Source organism: Macaca mulatta, chromosome 7 (assembly GCF_049350105.2).
Source record: "Macaca mulatta isolate MMU2019108-1 chromosome 7, T2T-MMU8v2.0, whole genome shotgun sequence".
Taxonomy (NCBI): Eukaryota; Metazoa; Chordata; class Mammalia; order Primates; family Cercopithecidae; genus Macaca; species Macaca mulatta.
Window position 1 is genome coordinate 165669502 of NC_133412.1, and position 16257 is coordinate 165685758.

Consider the following 16257-nt stretch of genomic DNA (forward strand, 5'->3'; position numbering starts at 1 on the left):
GGTTACACCTGTCAGTCATTCTACACATTAAGCACTTACTATATGTAAGACAGACCTGGAAATACATTAAGCCTGTCAGTTTCTTTTCTACCTACAATCTTTCTTCATCCTGTTAGTTGAACTGTAGTGCCTGGATGGTCTTGTTAGAATTGTAAATATTTACAAGGACCGTGTACAGTCATGCACCATGTAACAACATTCAAGTCAACAACAAACTGCATATGCGACATGGTCCCGTAAGATTATACAGATAGGGAGCTGAAGAGTCCCTATCACCTAGTGACGTCTTGTAGGCCTAGGCTAATGTGTGTGTTCCTGTCTTTATTTTTGATTTAAAAGTTTAAAAAGCCAAAAAAAAAAAAAAAAAAAAAAGAAAAAAAGCTTATAGAATAAGAACATAAAGAAAATATTTTTGCATGGCTGTAGAATGGGCTTGTGTTTTAAACTAAGTGTTATTAAAAGAGTCAAAAAACAGACTGGGCGTGGTGGCTCAAGCCTGTAATCCCAGCGCTTTGGGAGGCTGAGACGGGCGGATCATGAGATCAGGAGATCGAGACCATCTTGGCTAACACGGTGAAACCCCGTCTCTACTAAAAAATACAAAAAACTAGCCGGGCGAGGTGGCGGGCGCCTGTAGTCCCAGCTACTTGAGAGGCTGAGGCAGGAGAATGGCGTAAACCCAGGAGGCGGAGCTTGCATTGAGCTGAGATCCGGCCACTGCACTCCAGCCCAGGCGACAGAGTGAGACTCTGTCTCAAAAAAAAAAAAAAAAAAAAAAATAGAAACAGAGTCAAAAAGCCAAAAACAATTTAAAAGTTTATGAAGAAAAAAAGTTACAGTAAGCGAAGGTTATTATTGATGAAGCATATTTTTAAAATTAGTGTAGCCTAAGTGTCCAGTGTTGATAGACTTTTGTCTATAGTAGTGAACAGTAACATCTTGGGCATTCCCGTTCACTAACCACACACTCACTCACTCGCCCAGAGCAACGTCCACTCATGCAAGCTCCATTCGTGGTAAGTGCCCTGAACAAGTGTACCATTTTTTATCTTTTAAACCATATTTTTTCTGTAGCTTTTCTATGTTTAGATACACAAATGCTCACCACTGTGTTACAACTGCCTGCGGTATTCAGTACAGTTACATTCTGCACAGGTGTGCGGCTTTGGAGCAGCAGGCTTTATCGTATAGCCTAGGTGTGTTGTAGGCTAGACCATCTAGGATCGTATTAGTGCACTCTAGGATGCTGGTGCAGCAGTGAACTGCCTAACACATTTCTCAGAATGTATCCCCATCATTAAGCAACACAGGACTACAGTTTCTGAAGCAGCACCCACTGAGGAACCGTCTGCAACTTTACAGAAGGAGAAGCTGTTTCTTCCTTTCCAGGGAGATCTCTTGGGTCCTCCCAAATATAATGAATGGACTCAGGCCCTATTGCTAAATCCTGACCTGAGATTTCTTGCCTTGAGGTTACTCAGGGAACAGCAGGGATTTTGTCTAGGAAGAGAGGAAGGATGATGCCAAGGAGGAAGACTGCTCAACAGACAGGGAAGCCTGGGAGCAGGGGAGCAGGGGAGCAGGGGTGGGAGACAGGGCAGGAGCCAAGAGTGCTGAGGGGGTCCCTGGCTCACGGCTGTCAGGCTCCTCCTGGAACTCTACATGCTCGTCCTGCTGTCAGCCTGGCCTCCTGGTTCTGCCCATCTGGGAGCAGCTATGGCTCCTCACTGTTCCCATCCCAGCCCCAGGGTGCCATAGTCCAGTGTACTGGTCAGAGTTTTCCAGAGAAGCAGAACCCTCAGGAGGTGCACACATACACAAACATGCCTTGTATCTATCCTATATACGTGTGTGTGTTGTGTATGTTCATAAAGAGATTATTTTAAAGAATTAATTCATATGATTATAGGGGCTGACAAGTCCAAAATCTGTAGGCCAGGCCAGCAGATTTGAAACTCCCAGGCAAGAGCTAATGCTCTTGAGGACGAATTTCTTCTTCCCCAAGAAACCTCAGTTTTTGGGGGGTTTTGTTTGTTTGTTTTTTGAGACAGAGTCTCACTCTATCCCCCAGGCTGGAGTGCAGTGGCGTGATCTCGGCTCACCGCAACCTCCGCCTCCTGTGTTCAAGTGATTCTCCTGCCTCAGCCTCCTAAGTAGCTGGGATTACAGGCACCTGCCACCACGCCTGGCTAATATTTGTATTTTTAGTAGAGGCGGGGTTTTGCCATGTTGGCCAGGCTGGTCTCGAACTCCTGACCTCAGGTGATCCACCTGCCTTGGCCTCCCAAAGTGCTGGGATTACAGGCATGAGCCACCATGCCCAGTCAATTTTTGTGTTCTTTAGGCCTTCAACTGATTGGGGTGGAGTTGAATTCATACCCACGTTATTGAGGGTAATCTTCACTTAAAGTCCATTGCTTGTAGATGTTAACCACCTCTATAAAATACCTTCACAGCAACCCCTAGATTTATGTTTGATTAAATAACTGGGTATGACTACGACTGCCCAGCCAAGTTGGCACATAGAACTCACCATCACATGTGACTGGCAACCCAACCTGACCTCAGAACTGGAGCTTGCCAGAGGTGAAGGGAGGCACCATTCCAGCCTTCCTCCAGGTCCCTTCCCAGTTAGTGGCAAGCACAGACCGCTTGCTCTGGCAAGTCATCCACCCCCCTTTGGCTTTGGGTGGAGGTGCTTCTGAATCTAGGCACCATGCTGTAGCAGCTACCTTCCCGCAGATGTTCTCTCGTTGAACTTGAGGCTGTCTAGAACGAGGAAGTACCTGGTGTCCGTGGTGGCAATGATTGAAGTCTCTCCTGGCATGTAGCCATGGGCTACTTTGACATCTCCTGGCTCATTGGTGTTCATTTTTATTCCAGGTCCTTGTACTCCTAATGAGGAGAGTGAATATGAAATTTGTCATCCAAACTGTGACAACTTTTGAGAGAAGGGGATACTATTCATTATACTAGACAGCTGATGTGAATCAGGACTGTCCTAGAGAAATCAGAGGATATGAACGATCCAATATTGACAACTGCTGTGTTATTCATAAGAGTTCACTCATACAGAAGTTGTTTTCATGCTTGTGTTTCATGAATAAAGGGTCAGTCAAGTCAACAAATATGAGGACTAAGTTGTTTCTTCCCAAAAGATATGGTGAAGTCCTAACCTGGTATTTGTAAATGTGACCTTCATTGGAAATAGGGTCTCTGCAGATGTACTTGGTCAAGAAGAGGTTATACTGGATGAAGGTGGGCGCTAAATTCAGTCACTGGTGTCCTTATAAAAAGGCCATGTGAAGACACAGGGACAAAGAGGGGAAGGTCAGATAAAGATAGGGGCAGACATTGGGGCTATCTGGGCCCACAGGCCAAGGAATGCCAGGGACTGCCAGCTGTCACAGACACTGGGAGGAAGACGTGGAGCTGATTGCCCCTAAGTCTCCAGAAGGAACCAACCCTGTCAACACTTTGATATTGAATTTCCAGCCTACAGAACTGTGACAAAATACATTTCTGGGCTGGGTGCGGTGGCTCACACCTGTAATCCTAGCACATTGGGAGGCCCAGGCAGGCAGATCATGAGGTCAGGGGCTAGAGACCAGCCTGGCCAATATGGTGAAACCCCATTTCTACTAAAAATATAAAAATTAGCCGGGTGTGGTGGCGTGTGCCTGTAGTCCCAGCTACTCGGAAGGCTGAGGCAGAAGAATTTCTTGAGCCTGGGAGGTGGAGGTTGTGGTGAGCCAAGATTGCGCCACTCCAGCCTGGTGACAGAGTGAGACTCTGTCTCAAAAAAAAAAAAAAAAAAAAATTCTGTTACAGTTTTAAGTATATACTACTTTGTTAAGACAGTCCTAAGAAACTCTATTGTAAAAACCTCAATATAAGTACCTGCTATGTGCCAGGTTCTGATCTGAGTGTTGGAGATACATCATGATCAACAGCGGTAGCAGCTCATTCTCACGTCAAGGTGCATCCCTGGAACCTTTCACAGACCTACTGGCCATATGATCTAGTCAGACAACGAAAAATTGTTTCTGCAGATGGATCAGACAACACAAATGTACTTGCAGCTCCGATTTAAGTCTAGAGTCCACCTCTACCAGCTGAGAATCCCCACGGTGGGTGTGGGCATTTTTTCACAGGGGGGCCTGTCCCTGAGTAAATTGGTTTCTGTTCTTGTCATCAGCAATAGTGAGCTGGCTCAGGTGATACTGTAGTCTTGTTTCCTGGGATGCCGAGTGCCTGTTGTCATGAACCTACCTGAGAATGGGTCCAGGCATCAGAGCCCTCACTGCTTCTCAGGCTTCTGTGGTTGAACTCCAGCCTCTGGAGATAAGCTCACCTTCAAGCAGTGGCAGGAACCAGATCTGGCCTTGTCCCAAAGTTTCCTCCAGGGGAGGCACGGTGATGGCTGATGTGTGCTGTGTTCAGGTGCATGAACCGAGGAGCTTGTTACTTGTTCATCTTTGCCATGAACAGTGCGACAACGAGAAAACCAGTGGGGAGCCCTTAAAGTTTTTCAGTGGTAATATGCTTTCCTTTTCCTAGGGTGTATCAGACATTCAACAGGTCTCTCCTCAATGAAGTGTAACTTGAGTACAATAAAATACACAACTTTGTAAGTGTAACTACCACTCCAGTCAAGATCTAGGACATTTTCATCATCCTAGAAAGTTCCTTGTGCCCTTTGCTGACTGGTCCCTCCCCTACCCCCAGTGGTTCTGATTTCTGTCACTGACCTTGGTTTTGATTGTGCTTGGGCACCACGTCAATGGGATTATACCATTGGTACTCTTTTGTGTTGGATTCTTTCATACACCACAGTTTTTTTGTTTTTGTTTTTTGAGACACAGTTTTACTCTGTCGCCCAGCCTGGAGTGCAGTGGCGCAATGTTGGCTCACTGAAACCTCCGCCTCCCAGGTTCAAGCAATTCTCATGCCTCAGCCTCCCAAGTAGCTAGGACTGCAGGCACCTACCACCATGCCCGGCTAATTTTTATATTTTTAGTAGAGACGAGGTTTCACCATGTTGGCCAGGGTGGTCTTGAACTCTTGACCTCACGTGACCTGCCTGCCTCTGCCTCCCAAAGTGCTAGAATTATAGACATGAGCCACCGTGCCAGGCCCATACACCATGTTTTTAAACTTCATTCTTTTTTAAAAAATAAATCATAGCAAATTGACTAAAACATTTTTATGATAAAGCATTTGGAAAGGGGCCCTGGAAAGGGAAGCCGTTTAGAATTGCTCCACCCGCCATAACCGCTATAATGGTTTTGGTATACTTCCATCCAGTTCTTTTCATTTGCTGATTTGTGTATAGCTGCAAACAAACCATGAGTGATTTCGTGTGTTGCTTTTTTCATTTATGATAAACATTTTTTCCACATCCAGTGTCTCTAATTATCCTTCTGGGTAGTACTCTATCTAAAATGCCCTGTGAGGGCAGACACTTTCGCCTGTCTTGTTCACAGATGTCTTGTTCACAGAATCTAGAATAGTGCTGGGGCCTGATGGGTAATGGTAAATATTTGTGGGAAGATTAGCCTTGACTTTCTGGGCTCAAGTGATCCTCCCACCTCAGCCTCCTGAGTTTAGCTCACAGGCATGCACCACCATGCCCAGATAATTTTTGTATTTTTTTAGAGACAGAGTTTTCCCATGTTGTCCAGTCCAGTCTTGAACTCCTGGACTCAAGCAATCCTCCCACCTCAGCCTCCCAAAGTGCTGAGCTTACAGGTGTGAGCTGCTGCACCCAGCCCCTAATTTGCTTAATTTAATTTAATTTAATTTAATTTTTTTTGGGAAAGAGTCTCACTTGCTCTGTTGCCTAGTCTGGAGTGCAGTGGCATGATCTCGGCTCACCGCAACCTCCGTCTCCCAGGTTCAAGCAATTCTCCTGCCTCAGCCTCCCGAGTAGCTGTGATTACAGGCACGTGCGACCATGCTCGGCTAATTTTTGTATTTTTAGTAGAGACGGGGTTTTGCCATGTTGAGCAGGCTGGTCTCGAACTCCTGGACTCAAGCAATCTGCCTGCCTCGGCCTCTCAAAGTGAGGCCTCCTAAAGTGCTGGGATTACAGGTGTGAGCTACCACGCCCAGCTTAATTTACTTTAGGTATTAAGTATATGCCTTGCCTAGTAGAGGTAAAGACAATACAGGAACAAATTGTCACCACAGCACTCTGAGAACACTTAACCTAGTGTAGGAGAAAGACAGTATAGATACAACTAAAGATTGCTGCTAATTGTGGAAATAAACAAAGACCACACAAATGAAAACAATCCAAGGTAGTTATTCAGTTTGCTATAGCAAAGGAGTCAGCTGTCATCACTTGTGTTTGGTAGGGACTCAAAGTCAGGCAAGGGAGCGGGGGAGGGGGGCTTCACAGCAGGAAAGAAAGGGCAGGCTTCAGGCATGCCCTGGGTGGAGGCTATTGGCGTGAGGCAGCTAACTGGAAGCAGGGCATTGTGTGCATTGGTTTAGGGAATATTTTGCTTTCCCAGGGCTGCCATAACAAAGTAGAACACACCGGGTGACCTAAAACAACAAAAATTTATTCTCCCACAGTTCAGGAGGCCAAAAGTCTGATTTCAAGGTATGAGCAGGATTGATTCCTCCTGGAGTATCTGAGAAAATCTGTTCCAGGCCTTTCTCCTGGCTGCCAGCATTCCTTAGCTTGTAGACATACCACTCCAACCTCTGCCTTCATCATCCCATGCCTTGTTCTCGGAATCTCCTCCTTGGCTTGTAGACATACGACTCCAACCTCTGCCTTCATCATCCCATGCCTTGTTCTCGGAATCTCCTCCTTGGCTTGTAGACATACCACTCCAACCTCTGCCTTCATCATCCCATGCCTTGTTCTCGGAATCTCCTCCTTGGCTTGTGGACATACCACTCCAACCTCTGCCTTCGTCATCCCATGCCTTGTTCTCGGTATCTCTGTGTGTCCCCTACTCTTATAAGACCACCAATCATTGGATTCAGGGTCCCCTGTAATCCAGTGTGACCACATTTCAACTTAACTACCTACTTCTGCAAAGCCCTTATGTCAAAGACTGAATTGTGTCTCCCCAAGTTCATGTGAAGTGATGGTATTTGGAGATAGGGCCTTTAGAGAGGTAATTAAGGTTAAATAAGGTCATAAGAGGGGAGCCCTAATCAAATAGGACGGGAGTCTTAGTCCTTTTAGTGTTGCTATAAAGTAACACCTGAGGCTGCGTAATGTGTGAAGAAAAAAGGTTTCTTTAGCTAATGATTCTGATGTCGGGAAAGTTCAAGAGTGGGCATCTGCCTCTGGTGAGGGCTTCAGGCTGCTCCCACTGATGGCAGAAGGTGAAGGGGAGCCAACCTGTGCAGAGATCACTTGGTGAGAGAGGAAGCAAGAGAGAGGGAGGGGAGAGATGCTCTGTTTAACAACCAGCTCTGGACAGGCATGGTGGCTGATGTTTATAATCCTAGCACTTTGGAGGGCCAAGGTGGGAGGGTTGCTTGAGGCCAGGAGTTTGAGACCAGCCTGGGCAACATAGTGAGACCCCATCTCTACAAAAAAAAAAAAAAGGCCAAAAATATGTATAAGCTGGATGTGGGTATGGTGGCACATGCTTGTAGTTCCAGTTACTCAGGAAGATTAGGCAGGAGGATTGTTTGAGTCCAGCAGGTCAGGGCTGCAGAGAACTATGATTATGTCACTGCACTCCAGCCTGGGTGACAGAGCAAGACTCCATCTCAAAAATGAAAACAAAAACAAAACCCAGCTCTCGCCAGAACTAATAGAATGAGAAGTCACTCACCACTTGCGCCCAGGGCATTAGTCTATTCATGAGGGGCCTGTCCCCATGACCCGAACACCTCCTATGAGGCACTATCTCCCACACTGGGGACCACATTTGAACGTGAGATCTGGAGGAAGCAAACATCAGACTATAGCAATTGATGTTCTCATAAGAGGAGGAAGAGACACCAGCAGTGTGTGTGCAGAGAAGAGGCCGTGTGAGGACATGGGGAGAAGGTGGCTGTCTACAAGCTAGGAAGAGAATCTTCACCAGAAACCAACCCCGCAGGCACTTTGATCTTCCAGCCTCCAGAGCTGGGAGAAAGCAAATTTCCATTGTTGATGATGTCTAGGCTGTGGTATTTTGTTATGACAGCCCCTGCTGACTAATACGTCTTATTTCCAAATAAGGTCAATGCTAAAGATTCTGGTGGACATGAACTATTGGAGGGACGCTATTCAGCTCACTACAGGGAGCCTATTTGTTTTTCTCTGGTTGCTCTTGAGTTGGAAGCAGGAGAAAACAGTAGAGAAGGTGGTTGTCACTGGCAAAACATGACCATTTTGGGCCAATTGCTGCAGAGGCTGTGGTCTGACATCCCAGGCTAGTTGCTTTGGAGTTGTGGGTCAGAGTCCTGTTGTCCTGTATGGACCAGCCATTATCTGTTTGTATTAATTCAGGCTCTGGCAATTCTGTTGTTAACTAACTGTGATGCTGAACAAAGCATCTGACCTCATCGGATTTCAGGGTTCTCCTCTTTAAAATGGGGGGTTACACCTGTATGCAGTGGCTCACACCTGTAATCCCAGTACCTTTGGGAGGCTGAGGCAGGCAGATCACTTGAGCCCGGGAGTTCAAGATCAGCTTGGGAAATATAGTGATACCCAGTCTCTACCAAAAAAATACAAAAGTCAGCTGGGCATGATAGTGCAAACCTGTAGTCCTAGCTACTTGGGAAGATGTGATATGGGGGATCACCTGAGCCTGGGAGGTTGAGGCTGCAGTGGGCTGTGATTGCACCACTGCACTCCAGCCTGGGTGCCAGTGTGAGACCCTGTTTCAATCAATCAATCAACCAATCAATCAATCAATAAAAATAGGGAGTTAAGTGACTCTCAGTGGAGTGGGACAGGATCTTCAGCATCAGGGCAGGGAGAGGGGTGGGGTTGGCAAGGATGATGTCCTAAGAGTTGGGCCCTAAATCAGTCTGCTTAGTGTTACTATAAAGGAACACGTTAGGCTGGGTAATCAATAAAGAAGGTTTATTTGCCTCATGATTCTGATGTCTGGAAAAGTTCAAGAGTAGGTATTTGCATCTGATGAGGCCTCAGGCTGCTTCCACTCATGGTGGAAGGTGAAGAGGAGCCAGCGTGTGTGGAGATCACGTGGTGAGGGAGGAAGCAAGAGAGATAGGGGGAGAAGTACCAGGCTCTTTTGAAAACCATCTTAGGAAACATTGCCCTGTGACATTAACAAGTCCACTTCCCTTCCTGGGTGGAGAACAGCTGAACCACATAGTACCCGCACCCTTATCCAGCTATAGAAATTCTATAGTGGTTGCTCCTGGAAAGAACATTCCTGTTGCTGAGTCTTCCAGGCATATTTCCTTTTTCATGGCACTGAATCTCTTTTGGAATGTACTGAAAGAAAGATAGGATTTTAAACTCCTTCTCATGCTAGTTAAGTCAGTGACTTAATCTAATTATTTTTACTCCTGTTTGGGATACGAGGGTGATGGTAGAAAATCTTAGATGTTCCAATGGTTGCCCATGAAAGGCATAAAATTCTTAGCAAAGTTATTTTAAACTGTACAATTGGGGGGAAAATCACAATTTTTTTCCTTTTGGTTTCTGGCACTGGGATGGTTTCTAAAACATATACCTTATATAAGTTGAAACAATAAAAATTCGAGGCTATTTAAATTACTTCCCAGCTTTCCAGTCTGGTTTTCATCGTTTCAGAATAAACGTCAAGGCTTAGAAGGTGGGGTTATTTTTAACAAGGGTAGAAAGCAAAGAGAGAGTGGCATGTTTTAAGGCAGTTTTTTTTTTCCTTTAAAAAAATTCAATTCACAGTTTACATTCCCTAAAGAGAATTGACTAATTGAAAGGTTTAAGAAAAACGAGCAGCTGACAGAAAGCACATCTCTGTCGAAAATGATCTGCCTGGTAAGACTAGGTGTACAGCATCCAAGAAGCAGTTTGGGAAGACAGGGGCTGAGGAGGCAGGGCCAGTACACCGTCTCCTGGGGAGCCATCCGGGCAGAGGTCACACTCGAGGCTCCTGAGTTTATGTCAGAAGGGAGGGGCCTGATGTACATTGACTCCATAGGCATTTCATGAACACCTACTTTGTGCCAGGTTTGTGCCAGGACCTGGCAGCACAGGCATGACCAGTGTGGCCGGAGTAGAGTGGACACCACGGGGAAGGTGGCATGAGTGAGGCTGGAAGGGTTGGCAGGGCCAGACGGTGCAGGGCCTGGAAGGCCAAAATGCAGTCTTTGGCATTTATCCTAAGTGCTTGTTGAAAAGCTTGTCTGGCTGCCCTGTGGAAAACAGGAAGGAGCAGATTGAGAGAGGACTTGGGGACACCGGTTAGGGGACAGTGCAGTGGTCCAGCAAGAGAGGATGGGGGCAGAGGGACTCAAGAGCAGATCAGGGTAGGATTGCCAGGGCTTGTGCAGAATTGGCTGAAAAGGAGGTGGGTGTATCAGTGAGTGTTCCCTGCAGGAAATAGAAGCCACGTTTAATATTTTCAACAGGAAGGAATTTAATTCAGGGAATGAGATGCTTACAAAATTACAGGGAAGGCTGAAGGAGCAGTGCTACGGTCTGCATGTTTGTATGTCCCCAGCATTAAGTGGAAACCTAATTTCCAAGGTGATGTATTAGGAGGCGGGGACTTTGGAGGTGACTGGGTCATAGGGCTGGAGTCTTCATGGTTAGGCTTAGTGTCCTTATAAAAGAGACCGCAGGGAGCTACCTGGTCCCCTCCACCATGTGAGGAGGCAGAGAGAAGGCACCACGTATGAACCAGGACACTGGCCCTCACCAGACACCGAATCTGCCAGTGCCTTCATCTTGGACCCTGCAGCCTCCAGAACTGTGATAAATAAATTTCTGTTGTTTTTAAGCTACCCCAGTTTATGATATTTTGTTATAGCAGAGCCTGAATGAACTGAGACAAGTGGGAAACGGAACGATCAAGTGTTCAGTAACTTCCTGTGCAGGATAAGGACATGATTGCCAGGACAGCCTATTGATGCTTAGGTCTCTGTAACCTTGGTTGCCAGTGGAAGTGGCAGCAGGAAGAACACACTGCCTCTTTTCTGCCCTCTGAGTCCTCTAGGTTGGCAGAACCTACTTCACACCCTGAACCCTAGCTGCAAGGGAGCTGGGCTCCTCAGAACAGGAAGTAGGACTGGGCTGTGTGATCCTGTAGCACAGCCTGTGCACCCATATCTAGGGTCCCTGCGGGGAAGGTTCATGGAAGGAAATAGAAAAGGACATTGAGTGCCTATTGGCCTGTCTACCTATCACAACATATGAGGACGGAGGCGGTATCAAGGACAACGGCAGGATTTGTTTTATGCAGACTCGGATGGATGGGAGGCCATGCACCGAGGCCAAGTTGAAGGTGTTTATAGGATGGCCGAGGAGTGATGTTCTGTTGTCTGCTGGGCATGTTAGGTCTTGAGCTCAGGAAAGATTGAAATTTGGGAGCTGGATGTGGAGATTAAAAAGTCAAAGGCAAGGAATGGTGACATGGGCAGAAGAGGGCCCAGGGTGAAGCCCCAAGACCACCAGCGTTCAGGTGTTCCTTGGGGGCAGGGGCCCCTCTAGCTGAGACTGAGGTGAGTGAGGAGAAGTGAGGCCAAGGAAGCTAAGCAAGAATGTTCCCAAAAGGTGGGATCACCCAACAATATGGACGAATCTTAAACTATTTTGTTAAGTGAAAGAAGCCAGACTAAGAAGGCTGCATATTACATGATTCCATCCATATTGTGCTCTGGAAAAGGCAAATTGGGAAAGGGAAACGCCAGTGGTATGGCGCACCAGATAGGGGTGTGTGTCCACTGGCAGTGGAGGTTACAGAGACCTAAGTGTCTAGAGGCTGTCCTGGCAATCGCGTCCACTTCCTTATTTCTGCACAAGATGTGATTGGATTTGATTATTCCATTTCCCATGTGTCTCAGTCCATTCAGGCTCCTATAACAAAACATGGTAAACTGGGAAGCTTAAACAACCAGGAGTGGGGCTGCGGGGAGGGGTGACTACAAAAAGCCAGCACAAGAGAATTTTAGGGGTGATGGAACTCTTCTGTCTGATGTATGGTGGTAAGATACACAACTGTAGGCGTTTCTCAAAACTTGAGAAACGAACTTCACACCACGAAGAATGAATTTTAGTGTATGCAAGATAGATAAATAGATTGATCTGTTCATTTATGTACACATATGTTCATTCATATACAAATAGGAAGCAGTCACTTGTATTAAATGTTTCAAGATCAAGGAATATAAGTGACAGTTTTTCTCTGGATCCATTTAATAATGGCCTAGACCTCTGTATGGGTGAATTCTGGGCTGCAGGCAGAATTGACCTACAAAATCTAATGTACGTTTCAGAGCATGGCCTCTTGGCATGGCCCTTAGAGCTTCCAAGAACAGAGGGCCTACTCCTGGGATGGAGGAGACCTTAATCCTGAGATATGCATCTGTTGGGGGTAAAATACTCCAATAAAGAGAGCCTGGTATTAGTTGGGCTCCCAAGCTGGGTTCTTATCTGTGCCAGACTGTGTTGGTGTGACTGTAGGTGACTTTAGTCTCTCAGAGCCTCCACTTCCTCTCAATAAAATGAGAATAACGAGTTTCTCAGTATTGATTGGGAGCAGGCTTCAAGGCTTGATGTGGGCACCACCCTTTCCTGGGGCTGGCTGCACGTTCCCCAACAACTCCCCCAGGTCAGTGACTCCTGACTTACTCTACCCCGCACCATCGCAACAAGCTTCTCACTGTCTCTCGGTCGTTTGTTTACTTGTGCTACAGAGCAGGCACATCCATGAGGCTCCGTGCCTAATCCAGTGCCTGGCACGTAGTAAATGCTCAGGAAACATGCATCGATTCACATTCTTTCAGGATCAGGGCATTTCCCACCTCAATAACCTTCCACCTTCTGAGTAACTTTGCCTTTCCCTGAAAGTCGAGCCACCCTTTCAGAGGAAGAGCTGCCATGTCCGAGGGTGCTCAGGTTCCGTCAGGGTCTCATCCAGCCATTCCTAGACAGACCAGTGGCTACCAAGCGGGTACTCTGCACATGCTGTTGAATAAATCTATCCATTTTGAGAAGCAGGAGCAATGTTGGTGAAAGTTTGGGTCCCGGAACGGGCAACACTAATTCAGAGTGTCACCCATGGTGCCTTTTGTGTGTAAAGAAAACAGCTCAGGTGTGCCTGGAGGCCTCTGAATGGTGGATTGTAGAGTGCTGAGGGCATTGGAAGTGCTTCTGTCCCCAAGGAGTTTGGAGTTTCCCCTCCAATGTTCAGGAAGGCAACCAGCAGGAAGGACCTCCTCCAGCTTCCCTGGGCCCTGCTCACAGTCGAGGATGGGTGCACAGGAGGGAGGCAGATGCCTGGGGCATGAGGACACCTGGCTGTGTCCAGGACCAAGAGTGATGGAAGCCACTTCTGGGCACCGAGGTCCAAAGGGGAGTGGGGAGCAGCTGCCTTCCCTCCTGTTCCCCTTTCCCTTCACCCCATGTCCCCAGGGCAGTGGGGTGCTGGGATCATCCCTGGTTCCTTGAGCCCAGCTCCACCTACTGATACATCTCTCCCTTCCCTCCACCCTCCACCTCCAGATTTCTGCAGCTTAAAGGCTTAGGCGTGACCTCAAAAGCCATGTGTATGTTCCCTGCTGATCCCTCCCTCCTCCCTGGTGGGGATTTGAGCGGACAGAGCAGGTTCAGCCCCCTCAGACACGCAAGCATCACGCCCTTGAAAGTGGCCCAGTGGCTCCTGATCCCAGGAAGCCCATGGGAGGAGAAGGAAGGCTTCCTCAGGAACCTGGGATTACACTGCTCCAGGCTTCAGATTCTCGTGTGGCCCAAATCATCTCTTACTTTCTTGTTCTCTTGCTCTTTCTCTCTTTCTGCAAGAAGCCTTTGTCTTCTGTTTAGCTTTCATACACCAATGCTGTGTGTTCTGTGGAGGCGGGACAGAATGGATGTCAAGGAATGACTCTGTAAGTTAATGATGCTGAGTGACTGGCAGCCTGGCTGAGCTCAGTAGTATCACTTCTTACAGCCCAGTTTCTGCTGTGATCTGCATTCCTAGGTGAGGAAACAGCCCCCGAGGTGTTAGCCAACTTGCCCAGGTCCCACAGGTCATCAGGAGCAGAGGCACTTCCTGAAACCTAAGTCCATCGGCTACTAGAGACAGTGCACGGACCAGCTGTGTGGGACGTCTGCAGTTCCAAGTTGTTGCTGTCAGTGACAAGGGTGGGAGGCCACAGAGTCCTGGTCTATACCCACCCCCTTCACCATGCCAGTGTGTAGAGGATTTTAATCCTGAACTGTGGAGCAGACTACTCCCAGCTATCAGCAGACAGCCGGGGAGGATGGGGTGGATATCTGCCTGCTCGCAGCCTTTGATGTCCCCACCAGGGCATGCCACACATAAGGATGACTGATTCATCACCATAGAAGTCATTTGTTCTCCTCCACAGCGCCCCAGCACGCACACAGGGGTGCAAAGCAAAGCATGAGGCTGAACAAGTAGAAGTAGCATCAGATTGTCACTGAAGAGATAGAGGGTCAGAGAGGTTTCATGATGTGACCAGGGTCACACAAGCTCATGCGTAGTCAAGCTAGGACTCCAGTCGACAGTGTGGTGTGATTTCCACTCGGCCAGACCGTCTCATTGTTAGAGGTGGGGCTTAGCCTTGGACGAGGAACATCAGGCCCCACTGTGAGTGCTGGCGTAGATGCCTGGGTGCTTTGAGCTGCTTACTTCCCTCTCTAAGCCTCATCTGAAGACAGGAACGTTGATGGCCCTAGTGCCTGCCTTGTGGGTTCAAGATGTGCCAGGAAGATGTGGATGAGTACAGAGGATGGTGGGGCACAGGCAGCCGGGAACTCTGCCAGTGACCACTGTCTTTGCTGGCAAAATTAAGGCCATAGATGCCATTCATTCTCCTTCGCAGCCCTCCAGGATACACATGGGTGTGAGGCTGAGTAGAAGTCTGTTCCTACCAAGGGCAAAGTCATTTAGACTCCCCTCCCTGCTGGAGGCCAGGTGGTATGTCCCCAGCAGCAGAAAGATGACATGACATTATTGTAATTTTCAAAACTTCTCATTTTTCAAAAATTTTTAAAGATGTTATTCTAATTCCCAAGATTGGATAAACCAATCAGCTCTCAAAACCCTGCTGTGGAGAATCAGGAAATGTCTCAAATTTTCATGGCAGAAATGCCTGTTGATCTGCATTGAAATATCCTAGCAGCTGCATTTCTCCTGGAAGTAAGATCTTGGCCTCAAGAATGCCAAGTCTCTGCCTATATAATTCTCCATCTCTGAGCTGACAAACCTTGAAGCCAGTCCGTGCCCTTGAACCGACAGCAGCAGCTCTATTAAAGAAGTTTGATTACGAAAAAAGAGAGAGACGTGAGGGAAGTGAAAGAATCTATTTTTCATTAAATGCTGCTTGTTTCAAAGTGGGAACATTTTCTGGGTGTCTGGGGAGCTGATGTTTTCTGTGGCTTGCCGGGAGAATCAGATCTTAAAAATCAGAAAAGTTTCCACATAAAGGAGAAGGCATCATTATCAGAGCTTAGGGCCTAATTATATTTGCAGAGAAGGGATTTCTGTCCTGGAAGTTTATTTAACAAGCATTTATCAAGCACCCACAATGAACCAGGTGTCATTCCAGGTTTTTAAGGGGTTTACATAGGTAATAAAAGTATTCTAATAAGATGAGATGATACATATTGTTATTTTTGCTAATATTTTAACCTTTGTTTATTCAGTCGATTGCTAAGGTTGATTGAGAACTTACTGTGTGCCAGGCCTAGCCTAGGTACTGAGGGTGCAATGGTGACCAGGGAAGTGTGGATCCCTGCCTTCCAGAAGCTTCCAGTTAAGCTGGTGTGGTGAGAGTGGGTGGAGATCTGGGAGTGCCCTAAACAGGATCTGTGACAATGGAATTCATTCATGTATACGTCCATTCATGAGCGTGCTTATCCACTGATGATTTTGAATGTGGCAGTGGCAGGTGAGAAGGTATTATTTCTCTATTACTGAGCAGATGAGTTGTCAGAGCTGCCTGGGGGTGCAGGAATGATGCTCAAACCCCAAGCATTTGATTTGGATTTTTTCTACATCTTGGCCGTTATCAGCAATATGGCTATGAACATTGATGTGTAAGTTTTAGTATGGACATATGCTTGCATTTCTCTTGGGTCTATACTTGCGA

General features: G+C 47.1%; 1 protein-coding gene across 4 annotated transcripts in view; it reads left to right on the top strand.

The window, feature by feature from the left end:
• The window catches only part of SLC24A4 (solute carrier family 24 member 4), a 177381-nt gene that overhangs the window by 93751 nt on the left and 67373 nt on the right, over nt 1-16257 (top strand). The window lies entirely within an intron of this gene.